At 43.0% G+C, this 27,980-nt stretch overlaps 1 long non-coding RNA gene across 1 annotated transcript in view; it reads right to left on the bottom strand.

The window, feature by feature from the left end:
- Window positions 1-27,198, bottom strand: part of LOC149860050 (uncharacterized) — a 62,835-nt gene extending 35,637 nt beyond the window's left edge. Inside the window, exons 1-2 of the long non-coding RNA XR_016443427.1 lie at window positions 27,101-27,198; window positions 4,986-5,067 (exon numbers count right to left, since the gene is read on the bottom strand). This is a non-coding gene — a long non-coding RNA (uncharacterized LOC149860050). The remainder of the gene's footprint in view (window positions 1-4,985; window positions 5,068-27,100) is intronic.
- Window positions 27,199-27,980: the final 782 nt, after the last annotated feature.

Genomic DNA, 27,980 nt, shown 5'->3' with positions numbered 1-27,980 from the left:
CCCCAACGTATCTCGTTCAGTTGATCAAGACCGATCCCATTCGATTGATCACAAACTTGCAAAAACAAGTTTCACACCTGGACGAACCAAAACAGGATCTGAGAAATTAGCAATGCTAATGTGATGATCCCTCCCTAGCTGCTTTATTCGGACTTTAATTAACTATCAAAGAGGAATGCTTTGAAGCTATACAATTGAAGGGTATAAGAATGAAACTGAGTTGCCAGCAAGGTGTGCACTCCAGGAGAGACAGATAAATCATTCTGCACCCAGCTGTACACCCAGATAAGACACTTTTGCAGCTGACATATACTAGGACTTTTGAGATGGCTCATTTACTGAAGATTGGGAAGGAGTCTTTTTCTGTCATTTAGTTTTATAGCTTGTGTATGGTATTATTATTAAAGATTTTCTGCCATTAATCAAATGAGGTCTCATGCCAATCCTTAACTGCACTAGATTTAATCCCACTTTTAATTGCAACAGCAATCACATAGATAAAGTGAAGGGTATGAATATGCGCCTGCAAGAGTAGAGGCCACGTGATGAAAGATGCACACATCTTGTTAGTTACAGTAATGTTATCTGCTGGCAAAAAAACTGTTTGGCAGCTCTACTTTTCATCTATAAGGCACCCCTCATTAACAGATCTTCCACGTTTTCGCCAAGACATTTTCTTCCATTATGACAAGCTCCTCCACTTTCTCTATAGACAGAGAGAATTTTCAATTCTCTCGGGTCAATATTCTATCTTCTATAGGCACTTCACTTTAAGAAAGATTGAAGAAGGTACACAACTGACATGTTCCCTAGAGAATCAAATCTACAACATTTGGAAGCACATGCTTATTCCCAGCATGGCCGGCTAGGATGAGTTCATCAGCCTGTGAAGCAGAGTAGAAAACCCATGTGCCTCCATTTCACTTTGTTAGTCTCTGGAAAAAAAAAGTCTGAACTTCTTGTGTTAATGTTCAGGGCATTACTGAAGAAATCAAGAAAAGTATATTTACAGTGCTAATATATGCCTGTTGAGCCTGGGTAAAATAATGGCATCAAAGAAATTCTCAAGAAACCTTAAAATCCAGCTTCATAGTACTATTGTTCAACCTGTACTTTTATAAAGGTTTGAATCCTGGATGCTGACAAAGACAAATAGAAAAAGGCTGGATGCAAGTGTTTGAAAACAGAGTGTTAAGGAAAATAGCTGCTGTAGTATGGAGAAGACAATCAAAAGCTTGTGGACCTTTCCAAAAGACCTGACCTCCAGAGAATAAAATGGGCAGGACGTACCATGAGAACCAACGAGAAGGCACACGAGAGAGATTTTGGAAGCTGAGGTGGAGGGTATCAGACCTTGAGGTAGACCGAGGCAATGACGAGAAGATTAAAAAAAACTGATCTGGAAGGAATAGGTGAAGACGCAACAAGGTGGAAGGAGATAGCCTAAGGCAGGAGGAGACAGAAATCTTTAGTTCAGCAGTTATAGGCCCCCAAGGCGTGTGAGGCTATAGAGACAAAGCCAGAAAGAAGAGGTCTGATTTCATTATCTGAAATACTACCTCAAAAGCCGTATCACACTGAAATCCAAGCTTTTCTATTGCCATGGTTATCAAGGAGGTCTGGATCAGGCCAAATATTTGTTACTCACTAGCAAAGACTATAGGTCCAGCTGGTAGTTCAAGAAAGATCTTTAACAGCCACAGGCATCTAACAACTTACAAAAATGTTGCAGTAGCATTAAACGAATAGATTAGAGCTTGTGCAGCTTCATTTATGAGGTTTGTAAGGGAACGCTACCAAATTGCTAGCTTTTATGCCTGCCTTCTTCCATGGCTACACGCACACCAAAGTAACACGGAGTGAAAACGAATCACGTCTCTTGTGGCCATTAACAGATGGACGTGTATAGGAAAGAGAAGAACACGTTAGCGCTTGCTTGCTTGTGCCAGTAGCTGTGCCTTCCCCCTCCTCTCACAACTCTTAGTTTGGACACATGCCTCTCCCTCCCCTGTCCCTGAATATTTTGGCAAGTTTCCTGAGACACACAGCAACTAAATTCTAAGAGGGAGGATGGTAATTGGGGAATATTCTTCTTTTGATGTGTAGGGTAATTAAATCTTCAGTGAATAAAGAAGAAAATGAACCATTCGGTGGAACTTGAAAGGGAGAGATGTGTAGTGCCATTTCTACGCACCAGTGTGAAATACACAAGGGCAGGAGGGCAGAACAGAGCTCTTTATGTTGAAGCCAAAGTTACTTGCAGATGTACTAGCACAACAGCCCATTCAGGCAGGAAACTATACAGCAGGTCATGAGAAAACCCTGTTGCTCCTGATTAAGTTTGCAAATACTGTATCTGAAGGGATTTGGGAACACAACTGCACCAGAGGAAAGGTCTTGCTTTTCCAGTTACGACAAGCAGCCACTCGACATTAATACCAGGTCTCATTGAATTGGTATTCACGGAATAATCTTTCAACCAATGTGATACCTTTTCAAAAGAAACTATTCAATTAATACGTTTTTGTTCTTCTCCTAGATTGGGGGCCCAGTTAGAATAATGAAGTCTGTTCAATGAACTTAAGCATTTAAAGAAAATACCATTACTTGGGGTTTTTTCACCATTCTTCACCCAGTTCTCCTCAGCATTTTCAAGAGGAGATACAAATCAAGGCAATATTTATTCCACTTCAAAAAGTTTCTTTACAAGTGGGTAGAGCAGAGGTAGGAAAAGGCAGGATACTCCTGTATTTTATAGATGTGTCACAGTGATTCAAGAACTCAAGGTTAAGGGCTGCGGAGGAATCACTCCCCATTAATCAGCACTAGGCTACAACTGTAAAACATGGCATGGCTGCAGTAATGGAGTTCTAAAAACGTGTTCTTCTGAAGTGATTCCCAAACCCCATATAGTTTTCAAACATATATTTCACGGGCACAGGCTGTTCTACTCTAACAAACAGTTTAATATCACAGTGCATTGGTATTCCCCATAGCTGTAACAGGCCCCACCATAAAGGCATCCAAAGGTTAGGACTCTGGATGGGTGGGCCCGTGTCTCAGTACAGAATCCTTTGCATGATGGGGAATTAGTCCTACTACACAGGAAATGAAAGGCATTAAAAATGAACAGTCCACCAACTACGAGCAACCACATTTAGAACTGGAGTAAACAGGTGCAGGCCTATTTAACTTAGTACAAGAGAAAAGAAACAGGTGGTGCAGGGTCCACATCTTTGGCTGTTCAGACTTGCGTGTCAAAATTTCAAGCTAGGATTTCAGAGAGTACCCAAGAGGGTTAGGACCACAAATCCCACTGATTTTAAGTCACTTGAGTGGCTTTGGAAACCCTCTCATCAGTCACTAACACTGCATGAGTATATTTGTATTTCAGTGCAAGATACAGACATGCAGCATGCGGGATACAACAGTACCTGGAGCTATTTACAGACCACTGCTGGTTAGTATGTTAAATGTTTAGAGGGAAACTGTGTACATACGTAGAAAGCCTAGGCTGTACTCATTCACTCTTAAGCATGCCCTTAATTATGTTGCAGCCACGAGTCTTCACTAAATAACTGGGGTCAAAGTTTGCTGAAGTCAAATCTTTTTAAAAGTTACATTCTGCTATCTGACTGGTAATACAGTTAAAAGCTCATCTGAACATTTTCAGTGCCTCTGAAAACAGGGCGTGTGTGTAACCATCACTATTGTGCTGATATCTGGGGCCAACCTTACAAAATGACAAACAAAATGAATAGACCAGGGCAGTTTTAAATACCTTTTGTTGTAATTATTGTTGTGGAGGTTGTAAATGTTTTATTTTATTTCTGTATAACTGCCACGCAGCGCTCTCACATTTATGTGACCTTGTAGTTTTGGCTTCTAATCAAAATGAAAGCTTTATATTTTCCCACGCTTGTATTAAGCTGCACATGCGTATTTTGTAAGTTTCATTTCTTATCTATAAGTGTCATTCCTGCAGAAACGAAACTTATGTAGAAAATCTACCTAGTAACTATTATGTAAAAGAAACTATCCTATCCCTGTATGCTTAGCTTATATCATAGTTAGTGTCACAGAGGCAGTCCAACCAACATCTATAAAGAGGCATAGAGGCAAGAAGTAGCAGAGACGACGACTGGACGACCCTTCAGGCTTGATCACCCTGTAGCCGGTCCTCAGCTCTCTGCCCGGGTGTATCCCAGTGAAAACCAAGGCCTTGAAAATCCAACAATCGACAACGATTCACCATGTTACAGTTTTGTATCCACCATCCCGTTTATGAGCTGTTGACCAGCCCTAGGACTAACTAGTGAGCAGCCGCACCCATCCCGCAAGGGATGGAAAGCAAGGGCTTGCTAGTGAACCCTGTGGGCCAACAGACCCCCTTTGTATCTGGCATACTAAAGAAACATCGGAGACTCCACCTCTTGACTGCCTCTCTTTGTAGTTTAGACAGCATATCTACGCTTCCTATACTTATATTTACTGCAACTTCGTTCCAGCCGGTCTCCCCTCTTATTCGTAAGAGGGTGAGCCCAGGTGAGCGAATAAAACAAATTTTTACTTTACCTTATATTTACTCCGTAATAACTTCTACCACTAACACCCTATCTCAATGAGCTGTTGACCAGTTCTGGGACTTAAGGAGTTGGCAGCCGCATCTAGCCCATCGGGTTAGAACACAAGGGCTTACTCCAGAACCCCGTGAACCAACAGACATCCTACAAACTTATTATAGAAAACTAACAACTTACTCTAAGTCGTCTACTTGCACCAACTCGGCGAACCTCGAAGGCGGTCATAAAGCTACCTCCGATCCCATCCCACAAGCCGCGTGCTCGCCCGCTCCGTAAAGCCCGCGGCTCCCCAAGCGGTGCCGGAATCGCTAGCCCGGCATTCCGCCACAGAGGTAACTTCAAGTGGAGAGCCGTCATATTAATGATGCAAAACACATATAAGAAATGCCCCAGCTAAGTCACCTCTTATTCTGCAGGAATAATACTCTCTTCTTTTGTAGCCCAGGGATGCGCCCTTTGAAATCAGTGGGAATTTTCTTGTAGTCTGAAAAGACAAAAAGGGAGATTTTTTACTGTTAAATTTGAAGTTGTTTAAAATCAACATAGCACAAAATTGTCCATTACAGAAAGCAGCGGTACACTAGGATATTTTATATTTGTTCTATCTTGCAAGACTTTGTTTTCTCCCCTATTGTCAGAATTGGGGTCAGGAAGAAGTATTCCTACAGGTGAAATGGGCAAGGACTGTTAAGGGCTTACTGCTTTCTGCAGGGATGAGCATTGTCCACTTCTAAGGACCATCTGAGTATATTTTAATGAACCATACTGGCGGTGTCCTTGTCCCTCCATTTTCCTACTGAGCTGTGTTTTGTGGCTGTGGTACACGAGAGGGATTAGACATATTTATGGAGGCAGAGGACATTCGTAGCTATTCAGCCCATGATTTAGGGATACAGCCTCTGAACCACAACTTCACTGACCTGGAGGCTGCAAGTGAGAGAGGAACAGTGGAAAAATAATAGAGGTGCACCAACATATCAATTGCGTATTGGATCAGCACCAATAAAAGGGAAATTTACATTATTGGCTATTGACTTTTTTTAGCTGTTGTAGCTGCTAATGTTCTCCAATAAATATAATGAATTATGCCTTCTGGCCAGGGCCCCTGGATGCTTGGGTTCCCTCTTGCCTGCGGGGCCAGAGCCCCTCAGTGCCTGGGGTCCCTCAGGAAATGGCAGGTTTCCCCTTGCAAGCGGGCAGCATCCTGCTTGGGGCTTCCAGGAGCAAGATGCAGGGGAGGGAGGGGCATGGTGGGGGGCAGACTGAGGGCCCCACAGTGAGGGAGGGAGTGCAGCAGGGGCAGGGGCTGGGGGTGCTGCCCAGCCAGGGTGGTGCATGGGACCTGGGGCCAGGAGTGAAGTGGGATGGAGCCACAGGTGGCTAACCTAGGGAGCATGGGGGGGTGGCTCCCCACTGTGTGCACCTCCCAAGGGAGGCATGCGGGGGCATGCGCCCCCAAGATTTATGCACAGGGCAGATGTGGGCTGCTCACTGTGGGCTCAGGGCTCTCTGCTCTGCTGCCTTTCCCTCGGGAGCCCCATGCCAGCCACTTGTCCCCTGCACACCTGGCAGCAGTGTTGTGCCAGGCTCCTGGGGCAAAGGCAGCAGAGTGGAGAGCACCCAAGCCCACAGCAGGCAGCCCACATCTGCCCTTGCCCCGCTCAGCTGTCCTCCTCTTAAAAGCATACCTGTGCTTAAAAGTGGTGGTGATGGTGCTTGAACTAAAGCTCACACAATACACAGGGTATACTCCAGCAGCCTCCAGCATCAAATTGGTTATTGGATTGGTATCAGCTGATATGGCTGGTTAATAATCAGCTATTGGTGTCAGCCAAGAAAATCTTTATTGGTGCACCCCTAAAAAAAAAATCCAGGATAATATGGCCTGACCCAGTAAAAGGCAATTCTTCTCTTCTCAGAGGAGATAACAAGAATGTTCCAGCAGATCCATTTGGGAAAATGCTCACTCATAAATGCACGGGACTGAACTGGACTTGATAGTCCTGCAGATCCTGTTCAGGGTATGTGTCTTCATTTTCAGTGCTTTATAGATTAACAGACATTAGGGGCTGGAAGGGACCTCGTGAGATGATCAAGTCTACCCCCCCCACCATAGGCAGGAAGTCAGCTGGGATCAAGTGATCCCAGCGAGAAAAATATCTAGATGTTTTTTGAAAAAGTCCACAGTAAGTGCTTGCACCACCTTTGGGGGGAGTCTGTTCCAGACCCTGGACACATGCGCTGTAAAGAACTTTTTTCTTATGTCTAGTCAGAAAAAGCACTTGTGCTTTTCATTTAAAGGCTGGCCCACAGCAATTGTTTCAACCATTTAAACAAAATCACTTAAATAAAGCCCTTCCTATATCTTTCTTTAAATTATGACCCCTTCCTCTTGGAAATAATTTTCTGGGAGACAGGAATTAGAAATCTGTTGTCTTTATTTTCAATGCAGTTGAGGTGATCTAAGAGGATAGCAATCCGGTGCTACTCTGTGTAACAACCTGCAGTGAAAAGTCCCTCTTAAAATGATTTTCTTTTCTGAAAGGCAAGCCTAAGAAAAATAAAGGCAATCAGATGAGACTACCAATACTCATCACAGTGCACCCTGCAGTGCAATACAAATACACGCTTTACACTTTCCACATTATTTTCCAGCGTTAAAGTAAAATGCACACTGATATTAAGAGCTGTCAAAATCATTGCCATCGTGGGTATGGTGTATGCTTCTCTTTTCCTTATTATTTTCTGCTTCTGCTTAATCAGTCATTAGGGGAACCAAGTCAATATCCATGTAATAGACAGCACGAAGTACACAAGCAAATTGCTATTCTCCAAAATATTTTACCCATCGTTTTTTTTAAAAACTTTGAAAAAAATCATTTTGACCTCATTTTTTTAAACCCCAAGTGACAAGCCCATTGGACTTTGTACCTTAAAGTCTGTCCATATGTTTTCTCTTAAGTATTGCCAAGGAGGCATTTATCCTTTTCCAGAAAATTACAAGAGGTTACAAGTTAGTTACAAGAAGTCTCATTCAATGATTAAACAACAAAAATTAAGTCAGCCTGAAAGTCATCATATTTGTTAGATCCAGAAATTATATTCTACTAACATCAGTCATCCCTTGGAAATATTACAGTTTAGTCCTGAGGTTTCCTTAATTATACTTGCATCCTAAACCTTCTTTCAAAAAATTTTAATAATTTTATTTTGTTGCGTATTGTCAAAGAATTAAAGGCTCTGAATGACGCATATGTTTTAAGGAACTCTCTAATCCCAAACTACACCGTGGATGGCTCTGAAGGAAGCAGAATTTATCAACAGTCACAACAACTTTGCATTTCTGATGCGGGGTGGGGCTCCCAGCAGTGCTACAAAGCAGTAAGCAGGATGGGGTGCTGATGTCATGCCAGCACACGCATTGCTGGGTATGGGACCACTGGGAGACTGAGGTACCTACCAGGGCCAGGATGGGTGAGCAGAACTGAGGATAAATTAGGTCAGGAATCCAAGAGTCTAGGAGTGAGCTGAGTCAAGAAGCTGGGAGATCAAACAGACAGCAAAGTTGAGAAGCACGCTGTAGGGAATGGGAAAGCAGTCTTGAACCAAGTTGAGTCCTGCTGCCTAAACACTGCCTGTTCTTGTACGGGGGTTTATCGGGGGGCGGGTCCTCTGACCCGGACCAGCCACTCCGGTGACAGGAAACAGGTAGAGGGTTAGGCCCTGCTGCAGGCTTCAGGCTAGCCTGGGTCAATCTGGATGTAAAGTGGTAACCTGGGATAGACTGGCCAGGCTGAGGTCCCAGGTTGAGGCTGCAGCCTCACAACTAAGGCTGTACAACAGAACCATACTACAGGATTGGCCAGAGCACAACGAACCAGGGTCACAGGAGGTTACTATCTACATGCCAGGCAAAGGATAAGCCCCGTCTGAAAGACTGGCTTTTATTTGAAGGAACCAGGCACTAATCCTAGCAGTTTTAAGAGAAGACATTGTGAGAGGGTCACGCACTGTACTCGTGGCGAGAGCAGCATGCCTGAAATAAGCCGGAGTGCATGTCTGCTGGCTAGGCACAAATACCTGACCGAGAAGGAAAGGAATGCAAAGAGGTGTGGTACAGGGACTGACAAAAGCAGGAGCCTGTACACTACAGCCTCACGAAACCCCAAGCTAAGCCTGGGAAAAGGTTGGCACCTGTGCTTTTCTTGACATGAAGTGCACTGTCACTGTAAATTAGTGCTCTACCTTCTGGGGGCGGGCTACCTGCAAAACACTCAGGAGGAACTGTGATCAGGCTAGCCGGAGGTGCAACTTGTAAGTTTTGGGGCACCCAGCTCTCAGATCTGGCGCCACAGTACAGAATTTCAACAATCAGTGCTGAATGGGAATTTGAACACAAAACATCTTCTAGGTACCCACAAAGCAATGGGAAACCAGAAGCAGCAGTAAGGACAATTAGAAAAGGATTGATGGGAAATGCAAAATAGGAAGAGAACATCTACCTGGCAAGGCGGGACCACTGTGTAGCAGGTCTGGTCCCGACGACACTTAGTGGCAAGTGACTCATGCCCCACCCCGGCTCCTCGGGGTACCCTCCCTTTTTACCTCCTTGCCTGCTACTTTGATGGAAGTTATGGCTTTAGGGAGGCTGTCCCATGGTGCCTCGGTTCACCTCAGCCAGCGGGTACTTCCCATGCCCAGCTAGTCTTAGTCTTGCAACCTCAGACACTAAACTCAATATTAATTGGGAGAGGGATCCTTGGCCCAGCCCAGCCCAACCCTTGGCCCCTCAGGTCTTGAACTGTTGTCCAGACTTCAGCCTGCCCAGCCTTAGCCCTTTTACTCTGGCTGAGTCCACTTCCCCAGACCTTTGCTCCTGGGGCCCCTTGGGCTGAGCCTGCCCCTGGGCCTTTGATCCTATTCTGGCTTCGGCCTCGCTCAGGCTTCAACCCAGACTTTAGCTCTCACAGCCTCCAGCTGTCTCCAGGCTTTCAGCCTCGATTAGGCTGCAGCCCCTCCCGAGCTCCGGCTCCGCTACACAGGCCTTAGCCCTCTCAACTTTGGCTGGTTTCCAGCCCTCTGAGTCCCTGACCCCAGGCTGGGATGCTATCAGGCCACCAGGTAGCCCCCCAGGACCTCCCCTACAGCCACCACCCAGTCTTCCAGCCAAAGCTAAACACAACATAAATACAAGCAGACTAACGTCATCCCTACTCTAGGTTAATGCCACACCACAAGACATATTTCCCCCTTAGCTTTCTAGGGTAACTTAGGTATCTGCAGGCCTGCTTCCTGCAGCCTCTCTTCCCAGGAGCTCCTTTCCTTATGGTGTCTTCTTGCTTTAGGCACTGAGCTTATATCCCCCAAAGCATTCTCTCTCTTCTGGTCATGAGGCTTCCCAGCCACACATAGAGGTTTTTCCATTTTGCCTAATGGCCAGCCTGCCCTTTTTTGCTACAGCCTAACCCAGCTACTTGCAGCTGATCCAGAGATCCGCCCCACGGTTGCTTATAGCAGTGCAGCTAACTTCTGCTCAGCTGCCTGCCCACACTGCAAGGTTGGTCTAATGCATGTTCCCCGTAAGTAACAGGAGCCTCTGGCTCCCTATTACATGCTGCAAAAGCTCAGCAGACTGACAGGACAGAGAATCACAGGTTGGCTTCCCATGAAGGGCAGCCTACTTTACCCCAGCAGAGACAGTGGGCAGGAAACCAAAGCAAGTAAGAGAATGCCAAGCCAAGCAGACATCCTGCTACAAAGGAGCCAAGGAGCTGAGGCCACAATACACAGTGGTTTATTTAGATCTGAGGCCATGTGTCAAATAGCAAACCAAAGCAATGACACACTGTATTGGGACACGGGCATTATGGGGTATCTATGGACTCAGCACAGTGGTGAAGACAGTTAAAAGGCAACAGAAGAGTAGGAGAGCACCTAGGCAGACCAAGGAACCAAGACAGGAGTCAAAGGACTTGGAAAGTGCTCCAGCCATCACCTGGCCAATGTAGGAGGGTAGGGACAGATGCTGCATTTGTTCCTAGATAAGTTGTGCCTGTGTTTGTCCCTTAACAGAAATATCCCAGGATTAGTGTGTACACACACCATCTTTCTAATCAAGGTTTGCTGAGCGGCTGAATGCGCTGCTGCTTTTCTGCCATTGAGTCAGTGGTGCAATCCCAGGATACCCATTCAGACATACTTTGTGATGTCCCTGGGTACACTGTTAGTACTCCTTATCCTATGAACCTTTTTAGGATTTATCCTGGTACAACAGAAATGGATGCCTGAATGGCTGCACTTTGTACAAGGATAAAATGGTTTATTCAAGGATAAACAGGCTGTCTGTCTTTAGCCAAAGAATAAGAAATGGGTTTTATAAGCAATACAAAAGACCACAGCAAAACTACAGGTGCTGCACTCCAGCCCTCTAACACTCTCAAAGAGGAGCAGTGAATCGCCCTTCCCACAACCTGAGCTGTGATCAGGGGTAAACAAGAGCAGCAGAGTAAGAATAGACTATATTCCTGCTTACTTCCCCTAAGCGGCTGGCGCAAAGGCCCCGAGATTTGAACCCTTATAGGTTGTAAACACTGTAGAACGGAGGCTGCTTTTTCCTTTGGGTTCTGTGCAGCACCGAATTTGCTCAGGAAACCTAAATAAGCCTGAACATTTACATGAAAAAAAAAATAGACAAAACACCATTTTTTTCTATGCTCCACCAGTGAGTGCTGGGTACCTAGGCTCTTTTGAAAATCCTGCTGGGCACCTAGGTGAGCCTCTAGGCGTAACTTTAAAAAGCTGGCATTTATTCTCTCCCTGCCACAGTTCCTGATACATGGAAGGAAAATGATCGTGCTTCTCAGACCATGGGAGGGGCAGGAGCTACGAGGAAAGATATACTGAAGACAGTAGAAGGCTCAGATATATGGGCCTCCCTTTCCTGTCATAATTATCCTGGAATAGTTTCTATGAAAAACCCTTGTAAATGAAATCATTGCAACTTGGGACAACTGCCAGAGGCTATCACAGCAGACAATATGCACAGTTAGAAATCAGTAAGGCAGGACACATCCAGATAATTATGGAGGCTATAATACATGTTTTACTAATTAGTTCTATTCACCATGCCAAATCACCTAATGCTGGGTATATCCATGATTGCTCTTGGGTATAATTGGGGCAGGAATAAAGTCTTTTTTATTTTCCAATAATGCAGCATTAGGATGATCTACTTTCTGAGTGTAATACAGCACTTAGCCTATTTAGGAAAATCCCCAGTATCTTAGGAGAGTTTTACCTCGTCCTTTGCCTGTTGTGCCTGCTTAGATTGCAATTTGGAGAGGGAGACAAGGGGGAGGGGGACTTTACCCCCAGTGCAAATTTCTACTGCTCCTACCCAGTGGGGCTCTGATCCTGTCTGGTGCCTTCAGGTACCATAAGCAATAAATACATCTTGTGGTTATATCAGGGGGAGAAAGAGACTGAATCTGTGCATCTTTGCTGTGTTTTAAAATATATACATGTAGCAAGTTATGGCTTGGGGATATATGCTGGAGTGCTGTACTGACACTGAAAGGACAGCATCAGTCTTTCTTGTCACTAAAGACACTGAACTGTCCCAGTACCGTACCATAAGTGGGGATCACATCAGCTACGACATTCTTGTGGTCCTCTCATTGAAAAGGGCCATCTAACTGCTCACATTGGCTACTTGCCGTTTTACCCCTTTTCTACACGATCTACCTCCCTCTCCATGGTATGTGGTTGCCACAGCCTGCCGCTGCCAAACTGCCGGGGAGTATAACACAGCAGATCCAGGGGGCTCAGCTTGTCGTGTGAAACGCAGGGAAAGCCAACACAATGCGCAGGGCAAAGGCCCGAGAAGTGGGGCTTTGTGCTTATAACTTTATTCTATTACTTCCCAATAATCTCACCAAGCAGTACAAGGCACTGGAGGTAGCACTAGCTTCACAAAAAACATCAGTGTTATCAAGTGCAAACCTGTTTCTCCGGCACGATGTAAAGAAGGGGGAAAAACCCTCTTGCTTCGTACTGTTTGTCAAGTCCCTTTGATTAAGTCTTACTTTTCCCTGTTCACTCCCTGAGTCCCCCCAGTTCTCCCCTCCCCGGCCCCTTTCACCATCCCTAGATTGCGCATTAAGCAACAATAGCGCAGCCGAAAGGCCATTATGTAGATTCATGAATATATAATTCAAAATCAAGCCACCAAAACATTTGCTCTTACTTTTTAACCCTATTGTTCCCCGCATGGAAACGTTAAGAGACAACAGCAGAGGAGATAAATATGGCCCGCAAAAGTTTTCCCACAGCCTTTAGCCTCTTAACCATTCTAATCCCATTGAGAATATTGATGCCTGGGAGACAATGAGGGAATCCCAAACACAGCCCAGAGAAGCCGTCCTCCTGCTGACTACCCCCCTGGCAGCACACAGGGCCTTTCTAGAGACCAGCTGCCTGTTACCATGGGGAGCCCTGGACCAAAGGGCAGCACTGGGCACCGCACTTAAACACTTTTGACCAGCCACATGTTTATCAGAAGAAAGGGGGAGAGTTTCCATTTAAAGCATCTGTGTGCTGATTAGCTTAGGAAAGAAACCCCCCGAGTAAATTAGGTTTAAATCAAATGCTTTTATGCTTCGAAAAGTCAGGGGCTCAGCCACAGGACTGAGAACGATGGAGGTCTTGCACCTCATTCACAAATCTAATATTTAAACGTTAGTTTTAAACAGTATAGTTGCTTTTGCCTTTAAGGCAAATTGCTTAGCAGTGACGTGATAGCGGCTAGGACGTAATCATCATTGTTATTTGCGTTGGGATAATTCTCGTGGAGCGTGTAGAGGAACCAAACAACACGACCGCAAACACGGTCTTCGTGAACGAAACATGGGAAGGACCGTTCTCTTCAACCGGGCGTGCTGCCTCACTGCTGGTTCTCTCTGCTTTGTATAACCAAGCAGACTCCTGAAGCATTTTTAAAGCACTTTTAAAGCATTCCAAGCCATAAGGTTTTATAGTCAGCCTTCGGGTATGAGGCATGGACTGTCTCAATACCTTCCCCAAAGCAAAAGCAAGTATTATTTTATTTTATAATTCATTGCTGGTTACAAGTCAAGCAGATCAGCTCACAGCAAACACACTGGCACTGACAATTTGCTCTTTACAATCCTGCAGGCAGAACACAAACCTAGTTATGAATTTGCACATGGGCAGATAAAAGCCCTGGAAGTTTACTGTTGTGTCCCAATCCAGCACTTCAATTTAACCACTGAAAGGATATTTCCAATAGTGTAAGATCAGTAGGGTGTTCAAAGAGTGTTTCTAGGTTCCTCCAACAGCTCTTCATACCTACTCTTTTGAAGACACAAGCAGACTGGAATTACATAAAGGATCCCTTACATTAAACAGAGGTACACGCTGGTACATTAAGTGTAACAAGGAACTTTTTTTTTAAAATCTATTCCCAGGCCATTGGAGTTGATAAGAATACAGAAACCATATGATGTTCTAATTAGCTCCCTCACAGGCAGACTAGATAATTAACCTCCATAGTAGCTAGATTAAAATATTGTGTGAAGCAGGCATCTCAAACACATCCAGCAGGCCACGAACAACTGAATGATGTGCTAATTTGGTTAAGTTGCTCTTTGTGGTGAAGTACTGTCTTTTGCCATGGTAACAGCAACAAAAGGATGTAGACTGACTGCTGTGGTCCTGTCTGCCTGGGGATCTCTGCTGACACTTTGCAAACTTATTCAATTCCAGAAAGGAATTTATTGTCCAAGCTGATTGTTTTAGATCCTACCGTCTCCCATCAGGACTAAGGCAGGATGGGAGGAGGGGAAGAGGGACAAAGATCAGTCAGATGGAAGAAAAGGGGAGGATTATGAGTGGAGACCATCCCAGCTCTAGTAGGAGGGGAAGAAGCTCAGCAATTGCAGTTTGGGGAGGCAGGAGGAAGGAAGTAGCAACCCCTCTTGCTCATATACAGAGGTGGGTGCTCCTTGCAGGACAAAAAGAGAAAGGGAAAGAGAGGGCCATGGCATGGAGGAGGGTAGTGGGGGAAGACAGGTGCTGCTTGTAGCCACGAGAGGGGAAAGATCCATGCTGCATCCCCTGTACATAAGGAGGACGCCAGCAATGGCTGCTGGTGGCAGCTGAGAGGGAGAACAGAAGCTTGTGGTTGCTGGCTCTGGGCAGAGGGAAAAGGGGAAGCAGGAGCCTGCTGCAGTCACGAGGAGGAGGGAGGGCAGCCACCAGCCTCACTCTCTGGAGCAGCTCAGAGCCCAGCAACGCCAGACCAGGGTCTGCTGGGGAAACGAGGAGATGGCGGGCTCATACCACTGCCATGAAACCAGCCCACCCCTTCCAGAGTGGTTTGGTTTGGAACGAGTACCGCATAGTCATAGAGAGAGCAGCGGGCCTGGCCAAAGCTTGCTTAAGGCAATGAGGTAGGTGAGACTCAGTTTGAAATGTGGACCCTCCACCATCACCTTCCTTCCCATCCCTAGGGAAAATTTCTAAGCAATTCATTCAGTCCTCCCACTTCACACAAGGTGTCTCTCTTGAGCCGCCATGTCCTGAGGTTACTGCAATGTGGCATCATGCCCACTGAGAGGACTAGGTTGAGCCAAAGGATTAGGAAGAGCAGAACTAGAGACATGCTTGCAAAGGGCCTCGGACAACTTTGTCATTAGACCAACGTCATTCAAAACAGGTTCATTAATAGCTTTCTAAAACTCTCAGCTAAGTTTGACACCTCTCATGTTTTTGCATTAAAATCGAAAGGACAATGAGTTTGTTTTGTTTGAGAGAGATTTATAGGAGATTTAATAAATAGTATGTAGCAATACAGTGGCAAATCCCATGTGAATAGAGGGAGAGTCACAAAACCCCCATGCTTCTTGTATGGTACTACCATGGAAATTGGCTTTCTGAGGTAGCCAAAAGGCTGCTCGCTGAAATGAGAGTATTAGTGACTTGCTTGCTCCCCACCTCTGCCCCTTTTGCTGAAAGCACTGGCACTATGCTTCTGCTGTATATGATTTCTAATATATAACAATGCTCCACAGGACCAAATCAGTCTTCTTTTAAATAAGTCAGGTTACAGTCTTCTTATAGTCTTATAGGTCCTTAGATTTAGAACAAAGAAACAGCCCAACAAGAAAATAAGATTTTTCTTATCCTACAGAGGCAGGCTGAGTTCAGTGGTTAATGTCAAGTAAACAGTGAAGGAATATGCTTTAACAAGGAAACATTTACTAACTTAAATTAATGAGTGTCCTGCAATTCCTTTTCTTTTTGTTCTCCCATGATAGGATATGTTAGGTTTATGTTTCCATATATCCATTTTTGTCTGTGGGTATTAGGGTCATTTTCAAATAGTCCAGAGGAAAGGCATTTTGATTGCTGGGTGCATCTTTAAGAAGAAAAAACAAACTGTTTATCGTTTTTAGAATACATCACTGTACATGTCTTTGGAAACCCACTTAAAAAATAACACTAAAAGTATAGATTGATTTTTTTGCCTTTTAATAATTTAAAGATGTAGGCTGTGATCATGACTAGATCTCCTTTAACAAGCCTCATTCTGAGAAAGACAAAACGATGTTTTGGTGGGAGTGACAAAATCTGTTTTCCAATAGTAAACCTCAACACATTCAGTCATTCTTCCCAAATTTTGGCTATGTTCATTATCTGTGGTGTGAAATTAGAAGATACCATGTTTTCTTGTATACAACATACATCTTTTCCCCTGGAAATTGGAATGTTCATTATGTGCGAGGAAATACGGTAAGAGCAGCTTCTGCTGCTCACTGGACAAGTATGAAAGGAAAGTCTGCATGGGGACAGAAAAAGAAGCAGGCTCGACTGCCTAGCTGCCTCGAGTCGGTTATTTAGTACAAGGAAAGACCTTTTCTTCTTCATTCTGCTGTTTAAAAACAAGGTGCATATCTTACTCTGGCACATTTTATGTAAAAAATGAGGTTAGTACATTTTACTTATACTGCAGTGCATTCTCACCAAATCTAAATTCTCAACAAATCTATATCCTAAATAGTCCAGTGAAACTTTCTTCATGTGTCTAAAAAAGATGCTTTTTGCAAATATTTCTTTATCACCTTTTTCTTACTATGGAATATGGGTTGCATTCTAATAGAAAGCTAATTAATTACCTGTAGAGTAAACACTAGGAAAAGAAATCAGTGTCTTCATCAACCCTTGCCTAGGATCCTGTCAGCTTTTCCAAGCTCTATTACGAATATTCAGCATTCTCAGAACTTCTTTGCCAGAATAGGCATTGAATAATTCTCGCAGCATGATTCACAGAACTTCTTAGCAACTAACGATGACTGAAGAAATACCTTTATAATCTGCAAAGTCTTATCTTTATTTTATATCAGCAAATAGTCTGGCCTGCATAGCTCAAAAGCAGGATTTGGAATCTGAATAATTGCTGCACGAACCACATTTATAAGGGATTTATAGGGTATCTCCCTCAGCTTTCAAAGTTGTGTATCAAAATGGCTGAGATGGCTGGTCGAAGGGAGAAGTTAGCTGCACCACACAGGGTACCCAGGACTGGCAGATAACTGTATAAAACCAGGCATTATTACTGGGTAAAACAGAAGTCCCCATACTCCATCTCTTATATTACAACAGCTGCACTCTGTTTTTCACCAAGTTAGTCATGCTAGTTTTCCCATGTAACCTTAAATTCCTTTCTCTCGCCTATACCAAATGTTTCACAAATTGATCGCTCTCTTTGTGGAAAAGCCTCTTCTGCCATTCAGTCTCATTTTTTCCACCATCAGTTCAAAACCATGTATTAGACCTTTATTTTGCTAGAGGAACAGATCCTATGAATTCTTCTATGGGTCTATCAAGTATTTACATCATTTCTTAAATATCTTCCCTCCAATCAACGGAAGCACTTCCATTCACTTTCTTAGCCCTTAGATCACGCCCCCCAGTACATACTATTAGCCTGTTTCACATGCTCCCATTAAGCACTAAAAGATACAAAAAACTAGAACTCTTGGTTCCAAAATGATACCTTTTATTAGATCAGCTGGATCTAATAAATGATAAAAGGTATCATTTTGGAACCAAAGAGTTCTAGTTTTTTGTATGTCTTTTTTGTACGTCAGACCAACACAGCTACCAAGTACACCCATTAAGCACTAATGAGCTTTTTCATTCTACAGTCCCAGCACTGAGTTCTCCTGGGTGCCCCCTTCCTTGTTTTGCCAAGCCTGTCCTTCAGTCTGTCTGTAGCTTAGCTTTACTCTACTGTCATTTATCTCATCTTGGTACAATAAAGCATTTGTTCCTTATTCCAAATCACCAATACTTTGTGCTCATGTTCAGCCTTTCATCTGTGGATTTCAAAGCACTTCGCAGATGTTGTTGAACATCAGCTTCATTTTATATACGTGGAAACAGTCTTAGATTAAATGATAAATGATTAGCAAATCCATCTTCTTATACCTCTGTCCCCATGCTCTGAACAGCATACCCATCCCCTGAAGAAACACACTTGAGACTAAAATTTGCTACAATAAGAGCTCCATGGGCCAACTCTGTCAAGGGACATCAGTATGTATACAAAAGACACAAGCAGGAGCTGCTGAGATGGAAGAAAGCATCAAGGTCATTATGGACCAGGCCCGTGGGGATACCAGGCAATAAAAGAAACAGCAGCAGCCTACCACCCAAACAAATATTCCGTGTCTTGTAATTTTTATCCTTCTCAGGCACTGAGGAAGTCAGCACTGATTTGCTTCGTGACTTCTTATTTATTCCAGCTCTTTGGGTACTGATAGCCTTTCTCCTTATTATTCAGTTGCCTTCCTTGAAACTCTTCCAGGCAGTTTGATAAATGAACTGTTAAGTGCTCCAGTGTCACTTGCCCTTTCTATAGCAGTATCAGTACAACTTAAAGTACAGATCACCCAAATACGAGAGAAAACTTCATTGCAACAGCAGCTGTACGCTGCACATGTGCTCTGTTTATGAAAAAAATAAACATGGAAAACGGAGACATTTGGTTTCAATTCACTTTGACTGACCCAAGGTGTCCTCCCCAGAGAGGATACACAGGTCAGCCCATAAATTTTCAAATAATCACGCATGGCTTTAGCTGCATGTCCCCTATTGAAATCTCTATGAGTTGTGTGGCTGAAAACCTCTGAACAGAGTCCCATAAAGATACCAACTGGAATTGGTACCAGTTGGACTCTTTCAACAAAGAGGCCAGAAACGACGCAGAAAACAGTCCACCTAGAAGCCTCTCTTTGGTACAAGGGAAAAGATGATGTTACTGGTCAGGACAGAGGCATAATAGGGCAGCTCTGTGTCCTGGGCAGGGGTGACCCCTTTCTGCTGCTGGCAGCTATTATTTTTCTGCTCCCTACCATTTGGTGCCCAGAGCTGCTGCCCCAATCATCCCCCATGTAGTTATGCTATTGGGTCAAGGCCAACGTTATCACACTGAGCAATATCTCTCTTTCTGAGAAGTGTCACTGAAATCCATGGGCGAACTAGTGGATTAAAAGCTACCCGACATGTGTATCAAAAATCTAGCCTGTAACTTAGCTTTTTGGGAATGACTTTTCCTCTTTTATACATATTTCTTAATACTTTTTCTGCTTTCCCAATTTTCAGTACAAATTATTACACAAGTTACAGCTAGTCATCTTAAAAGAGTCAGTAGATTTGTATTGGTACTTGAAAGACCTTTTTCTCTTTCAGTTGGTCTTTTTCAGTAATGTAATTTTAAAAAAAAAGCAGCTTGTTTGGATTCCATAGCAACACCCAGATTCAAACATTATTGCTAGCTTCTGTGGCTTTTTTTAGAGTAACTGTTAAGTCCCCCAACACTGGTTTTAAAGCAAATTCATAGATATTATTATTCACTATGAGCTTTGATCAAAATCATCACTTGGTTCCAAACAATATTGTTTTTGCAGCGTCATTAGACAAAGTGAAGAAGCAGTAGTTCTGTTTGTTCCAGTGAAAATGTTGGTACGTAATCGCTTTACTGCCTAGCAAACTCAAACGGCTATTGTATAACACCTCACCCACAAGGGAGTGGAAGGGACTTCCTCTGAATAGGAATCCCTGCTTCATAAGCATATATGGTACATGCTTAACCCTGTCCAGATTCAGCAAAATATGTATTTATATGCTTAATATAAGCAGAAACATCTGCTTACATGCTTTCCTGAACACATGGCATGGTATAGTACTTTGTCACAACCAAGCCACTGTCTTCCCATGACGCATGTTCATTTGCGCCAGCTGACTATATGGCCCAATAATAGGTTGATGGGCACTTCTCTCATATCTGGCTTATTTTAACTCACTGCCAGAGATGATGATAGTCTGGGGACAGAAGGCACGGCTGAACAATTCCACGCCAGTCCTTGAGCCGACGGCCATCATAAGAACAAAAAAAATGTACTTCAAATAGGGGACCCGACACTCGTGCAGCGGCGTAACCTTGTTCTAATCTTGCAAGGTTCACATGAGATGGACCACGGCCCAGGATTTCTGCTTTTGTTAGCAACCCGTGTACCTTGGGACATGCTTTTCAAACAATGCATAAGCCACACCCATTCCCATTGTAACAAATGGGAACTGGGCGCCCAAGTCTCCTGACTGTGATTTTTCAGAACTGACCAGTTCATTTTCAACAGGGGCACAGCTAAAAGCCCAGAAGTTGACCAATTGCTTCCCAGAATGTTTCACTGAGTAAGCGATGCTGAGCAAGCTCAACTAAATGCAAATTCTTTTCAGTTAGACATTTTAAGCTCTCCAAAACAGAGCTCCATCATGTGACCACATCTTGAATGAATTGGGCTGCAGGCAAACCCAATTCTTTATGTGCATTATGAAACGTAGGAAACACACATGCTGTCTGTTTAAACTGTCAAACAAGTTTCCTGTTGGTAGCTATCATGTCTGTTCCAGGCTGTTGGTTTAGTCGATGCTGTGAATGCAAAGCTGGAACATGTGTGGAAAATATTCCAAGCTGTAAACATCAGAATCATTAGAAGCTCCTTGAATGATTGCCCCATCATTACGAAGGGCGAAGCCCCTTTTATCCAGGATTTTCAGGAAGATTGTCAAGTCCAGTGATTGGTCAGCCCTTCAGGAAAAGCCTCGCAAATCAAAACAGCAGATCTTCACTTTAAACTCTCGTTAATCAAATGATTAGCTCAGATCAGAAAAGCTTGCATTGTATTACTCTGGGTCCACATCAGCAACAAGGGATACACTGCAGACAATTCATTTTCCAAACTGGTATTTCCCTGGAGTTTTGATTCCCCAAAATGTGCTTTCCTCTTAGCTAGTAGTGGCCTGAAATCATGTGGTGGCCAGAAGATATGCTACAAGGACACGTTGGCAGCATACCTCAGGAAAACGGATGCTGACATCGAGAGCTGGGAGGACCTGGCTACCAACTGACTCCAGCGGTGCTGGAAGCTCAACCAAGCAGCAGCCTGTTTCAAGGTAAAGTATCTTGCCCTTGAAGCAGGTAAGAAAGATCAGAGGAAGGAAAAGGAGAGGAATCCCTGCAGCCTATTCCCCCCTGCAGAAAGACAGGCAACTTTTGCAGATGGATCTGCGATTCAAGGATTGAACTCTTAAGTCACCTCAGGACCATCAGTGAGCCATGGTAGAGATCATCCTCGAAATGAGGGATTGATGATGATGAAGACTCGCTGGTGCACTTTTAAGACTTGGCAAGAATCTTTTGACAGCAGAGACCAAATTGCACTAAATGGCCAAGCTGGCCACTCACCATTCTTCCAAACCTTTAGGATAGAGGAAAAAAACCATGAGGTTTGACTGTGAGTCATGTGAACTAAAACATCTTCTAAATTGCTTTTTATGGATGTTTCTTACTTACACTTACGTAAGCAAAATGCTTAGTGTTTTGCTCAGTGGAACTCACATATTGCTTGGTTGTTCATAGCAATATGTGGCTCAATTTTGGTTTACATGAAATGACCTTTTTTTTTTTTTTTTTACAATACCCTTTTAGCTGTTGATTGGGTGGTGCACACATTCTACTATGCAAAATAAGAAAAATGGATAGAAATGAACAGTTCCTGGAATAAGGAACAATGAACTTAGTTCTAGAAACTGTGTATAAAAAATTAAATGAAATAAAAATGATTGGGTAATTTGTATAACAAAAAAGGTCCTGATTGGGTGAAAGGGAAATTTATATAAGATATGGTGTATGTGTGTGAAGACTAGAAAGGAGTAATGAGAGCAATGTCGAATCTCCAAAGAGGCACCAGGGAGCAAAGCAAATTCCCCTGAGATGAACGGATGTCTGAAGTGGCCCGTTATGCAGTTCTGTTATATCTGCTAATTCTTGCCTTAATTACAGACTTAAACAATGTATTACCCCGGGATTATCTTCTATAAAGTTATTTCAGTTAAGTAAACAGGTTGCAACCATGCCCTTTCCTCAACACCGCTATAGTACTTCTCTTTCAGAGCTTCTGCCATCAGGAACAGCCTTCTTGTATCATTGCTCTGTCTCTGACCCCAAAAAACTCATTTTGAGGTTATTAAGTGCTGCTGTAAACTATAAAAAACTATAACGTGTATACCTAAAGGAGATGATTGAAGTAGACACTGTAGAAACCCAAATTAAAATACGGTCTTAGACTAAAGAGTTTGCAACCTAAAGAAAGAAGATGGGTAAAGGATAGGAAACTTGAAGAACTATTAAGATGGGGACATGAGAAAAATCAAGAGACTTAACCTGAGGTCACATGGAAAGTCAGTCACAGAACTGTAAACTGAACCCAAGTCTCTTGAGGGTCAGTGCAGTGGGTTGAGCACACGACTATTTCCCTTCTCTGTATTTCTAAACAGCACATTATTAGGTTGCATAATAATCAGTGCTACAGGTCCATAAGTCTGTTTTGTCTGAATCGACTCCGGTGACAAGCAGAACTAATTCCAAAGGCATCAACACCTAGAGAAAGGTGTGAATCACTAATAGCTCAGCTAGCTAGTTTTTGCAGGCATTTGGGTTGATAGATTATCCTCACTACAATCATATTAAGGAAAGGTGATGTGAAATGATAGGATGCTGCGAACCTTGTGAGACTATTAAAACACTTTCAAGGTGTCTGTGAGTGTCCATGGGGAGAGTCAAGACATTGTGAAGATACAGTTCCAGGGCATTGTGGATCAGTGTATACTGGGGCTGTTCATGGGATTTACTGAAACAATTACTGCTCTCCTGTTGATTACATATGTGTATTCCACCATAAATCAATGGATTATTAACTGTAAAAGTCAATGTGTTCTTTGTTTGCTGCCAAGGAGGTCACTCTGCAAGGTACTAAGCAAGCACATATCACATGGTTAAATGTGTTTTCAAATTACTAGGTCTAAATAAATACATCAATTCCTATGGAAGCTGAAAAAGAATGAAAAGGAATGAATGTGTGTGAACTAAAAGACCAGGGACATAGTGAGGAAATATAATGAAATACAAAGTGGGAAAAACCCCACCTGTTAAACTCATCAAAATCTTTGTGCCTAGACAGTTTATCCTTGACAATCTAGCTCCTTTGGGTAAAGTGTGTTTTGGTTATAAGAGCTCAGTTGTATTAAGTACAGTTTGCTTTGCTTTTAGCAGGTCACCATATTGCATTTTGGTGTTCTGGTTTTATTCCCATTGAGGAAATAAATCTCTTTTATAATAAAAGGCAATAAATAAAAATAATACAGTTTTCGTGTATTAGAAGCAGAACAAAAAGATACATAAACTACAGGTTTCATTACCTTACGCTGAGAACCCCCAACTATGTCCTCAGCTAAGCAGGAATGGTCCTGGCCAATGTTTGATTAATTTGCAGAAAGCGGATCTGAGGGTGCTTTTTAATACTGAGGCATTATGTGCCAGAGAAGCTAGTGATGCTGTCATTTGGATGAGGAATACATGTGAGGTCAGTACAGCTCTTATGGCACATTTTGAAAGAGGATAGGTGGCATCGCCTTCAGTGTCCCAAGTGTGGTGGTGACAACCTGTCCCTCTAAATCTTCCAGCAGTCTGAAACAGATAGCAATTTTCTTTTATGTCCTGCTCTAAGTTGTCACAGTTTGTTTATGCAGCTGCCAAATTCATTTTAGTTGGTGCACCTCCCTAACTGCCCTCCCAGGGAGGCCATGCCAATCTATTAATCACTGAAATGCCCAGTTTGATCTTGACTAATTCCTTTTTAGACAACAGTAAATCACACCCTCTCCATCCAAAGAATTCTTGGGAGGCATATAAGGGTGCACGAACCTTCGGTCGCCTGTTTGATTCGGAGAAGATTTGGTCCAATTTGGAAGCTGAATCACCGAATCCAAATTGAATTGGGAGAACAAAAAAACCCTCCCAATCAATTCAGAAAAGACTGAGAGATTCAGAAGGCATCCTTGCAGGGGAACAGAAACTGAAAAGAGAGAGGGGGAGCAGGGGAGAAAGACTGACATCTGTAGCTGGCCAGTGATTGCAATCTTTCCCTGAGTTCCCTTCCAATCACAGTGCTCTGTGGGAGGGATATAGAAACAGCACATAAGCCTCTGCTGGCACCCTTTCTGTCCCTTTTGTGAGCTGTTTCTGCCTGAGCACCCCTCTAACAGGCTACCATCCCTGCTGGTTTCATCCTGCTTCGCCTTAACACACACACAAAGTCACAAGTTCTGCTTTCAGAAGCTTGAGGTGCAGTTTCCCAGAAGCCCTTGCACCTATCTCCTTGAAACTTGGCAGGCTTCATGGCCTTAACAGGGGCTACCATCCCTGCAGTTTTCATCCCACTGTGCCTTAACTCACACACACACACACGTCATGAGTTTTACTTGTTAGCACCTTGAGGTGCAGTTTCCCAGAACCCCCTGCACCTATCTCTTTGAAACTTGGCAGGCCCCATGCTCTCAGAAGGGGTTACCATTGTTGCTGTTTTCATCAAAATCTACCAAAAAATGACAAAGTTATAGGTATTTCAGTGATTCCCCATTATAGTTCTCAGGCTGAATCTCTGAATCTTTCCGAATCAGTGCCGAATCTTCTGAAGCCAATTCGCTAAATCGATTTGAGACAGTGATCCAAATCTTCAAATCAAATCACTGTCCTCTGAATCGGCCGAATCTGAATCTAATACTTCCCTATTCGCACAGGCCTAGAGGCGTAGGAAACCCCAGCTATAAAGGTACACCGAAGCACATCGTTCCATAAAAATATCTAAAAAGCAAGCTTTTGAGAATATTAAATAGAAGAAAAAGCATACTATTATAATCATCAAGTAGAACAGAATAATTTGGGAGGCTAGAAAGGGTAAAATCCTTTCTTTATGTGCTGAGGACTACTAGTGGGTTGTGTGTTGCAACTCAAGTATAACACCAGGAACCCATTCCCCAGAGATGCTTCTGAGTCGTGATCCTTTCGTGGCTTCCTCTATGCTTCTAGGAAGTAACAGTTACTAATAGTCTCTTAGGACCCAACATTTGAACTTGTTTAGTTATTTTGGCCAAGAGCAGGGAAAGTTGAGTCACACCTGTGTCCATACCCTGGTTCCACTGAGGGAAGGAAAGAGCAAGAATTTACTTGCTTGTAAGCACTCAGACTCACGTTCCAAGAAACCCTGTAGAGTAAGTGCCTAGTGCCTACACTGAAACAGTTGCATCATTTCACGTGAGCCACCAAACAGCTGCAAGAGGGTAGACGTGTAGGCTCCATGTTAAAGAGTGAACTTGCAGGATTCTACACGGGGGGCTCCAAGTTCCCCCACCCCATGTTTATTTCCTTGAGATGGATCTGGAAAGGAGCATTTAAAGGACTTCTGGGGCAAGAACGATCTTTTCTGGGAGGCGCACAGCATCCACCACAGCAGGCCTCAGCACTTCACAGAACCAGGCAATTTGCAATCTCAGGGAGAAATTAGCCTATGCTTGAGAAAAAACAAACGGACAAAAAGCCCTATTCAGACAGCAAAAAATAATGTTTAGTATAGGGAAAGTTGAGGATATCTTAAAGAGGTTACTTATATCAGATGGTTGTTTTCTGGTTATGTGTGGTCCTTCATGCATAATTTCATCTTTGATAGTTTTGATCATATCTTATTCAGCCAAAACCTCACAATCCAGACTATTTTTACTAAAATTACCTTCAGGTTCTATTTTGATTGATTTGAGCAAATAGAGGATAATCCAGCTACAGGTTACTAAATTTTGCCATCAAGAATATTTTTTCTAGGAATAACTAGGACAGAGGACAAAGCACAAAGCACCTTCCCTTGAAAGAAAAGTTGAAATCCAGAATGGGGTTGAACGAAGAAAACGATAATCCTATTATTCAGGCACCAGTTCATATTATAGGATTTACCATGTACTCTGCAAGCTGCAATATGCCCTCTAGTGGCTGCATATGAATAACCTAATCAGCTGGTAATTAAAACAAAGCAATAGAAAAAAGTAGCAGCGCAGGAAGGATTGGTAGGATTTGACAAAGAACCAAGAGTATAATGGATAAAAGGTGAATATGTATCAATTTTTGGACCAGAAATTCAAATTAGAACAGGGGAAATTATTTTGGCAAAAGGAAGAATTACAGTAATTATTTGCTTTAGAGACATTTCGTTTTAGATGTTAGACTGTGCAGAAGCACTGATTGTGAACAATGTGATGCTTGTAGTACTCTTTTATTTTAATGTCAAAGAAGCGATTATATACAGAAGGCTGCAGATGGGTCTGATATAAACAGAAGATGGACTAAGTGTTTGGAAAGATATAGTTTTGTGTGGAGAAAGATAGAGCTATTGTTAGTCAAATAGGTAACAAACCAGTTAGATCGGATTGAGAAATCAGTCTGCATGTTTATTTTGAAGATATATGTGAAAAATCATGATCTCCAAACTCTTGTCTCTCTCTCCCTGTACACGTTCTTCCTAGTTTGAGAAGTTTCTGCATATTAATACTCCAAGACCATTTATCAAACATGTTTGCAGCTGGTACCGTATGTACTGGGTGCCCCAGCTGTGCTCAGTTTGTGTGTTTTCATTTGCAGTCAAACTGAGAACATTTTAGGAGTCCTACAGAGGTACACCTTGAGTCCAGTTCTGGTCAATAGTTTCATTAGCAAATCTGATAACTGAATAGAATATACACTTACAAAATGCATGGAGAAAATTCAAAATGCTCTAGATATGATGCAAGATGGTCTGAAGTCAACAAGATGTATTTCAATAGAGGGAAATGTGGAAGACTATATTTAAGAAGGATAAATCAAATGCACAAATGTTTGATAGGGAATGACTGAGCAGACAGTTCTGCAAGAGGATGCAGCAAGAGATCTGTGTCAGATAACAGGAAAAGTTATTAAAAACAAATAACCCAGAGAGAATATCAGTTCTTGGTGGAGGTTTTTAAGACCAGTTTTAGACAAACATCTGTCAGAGAGATTGTCTAGATATACTTACACTTTACTTCAGAGCAGGGAGAAGGACTAGATAGATGACTTCCTGAGATCCCTTCTTTAATTCTATGCAGCCCAAGACTTCCACCGAAATTAATGCAGTTTCTTCCTTTAACTAACTCAAATTCTTTATTGAAACAAGCTCAGTGCATCGAGACTTGAATGTCTTTTTCCTTACATTCTACAATCCATTCTGCTCTTTTCATGCTCCTAATGCATGCATGTTATCAATTTCTGCTGACTGAAACATCGTAAGCAAGGCAAAAATATTCAGAATTGGATTACTAGGGACCTGCTTCCCGTAAGCTTTGTAAGTCTTAATCTATTCACATGCCAGGCCAAACAATGGTTTTTAAAGAAGTCCAGTTAACAAACGAACAAATGAACCCTGCTTTTCTTGAAAGATGGATTCTAAGCTGACTTTTCCCCTACAGATGCTAACTCTCTTCTCACCACTTAATAGATTTTCTAACACTTTTTTTTTTCCCCTCAGAAACCCTCCCCCATGGTGGACACAGGGAGATTACACATGTGTATTGAATGTCAGAAGTAAATTGTAAATAACCAGTTTAGCAGGATAGCTGACAAAAATAGTTGCAATGAAACCGTGAACAGGTGTCGATTAGTAAAAGGTAGCTGCAGAACTGATGTGTCAGGAAAGCTTTTAAGCCTGTTAGCTCTAATTTTCATCTTTTGCAGCAACAGAAATTGGCTTAGGAGAAAATTAAAACGCACAATTCAACAACCAAAAGACGTGGTAATGAAACACCGTTCAAACAGTTAACGTGCCAGGCATGTCCAGATGAGTGTGCATGTGCAGTTTGTGGTGCTGCAGATCTGCCTGGGGTGCCACAAACTGCACACACTGCACATACAGGCATTTG

Source organism: Crocodylus siamensis, chromosome 7 (genome assembly GCF_052110815.1).
Source record: "Crocodylus siamensis isolate JL-2025a chromosome 7, ASM5211081v1, whole genome shotgun sequence".
In the NCBI taxonomy this organism is placed as follows: Eukaryota; Metazoa; Chordata; order Crocodylia; family Crocodylidae; genus Crocodylus; species Crocodylus siamensis.
Note: the sequence above shows the minus strand (reverse complement) of the source record. Positions and strands in the feature narration are given on the sequence as shown.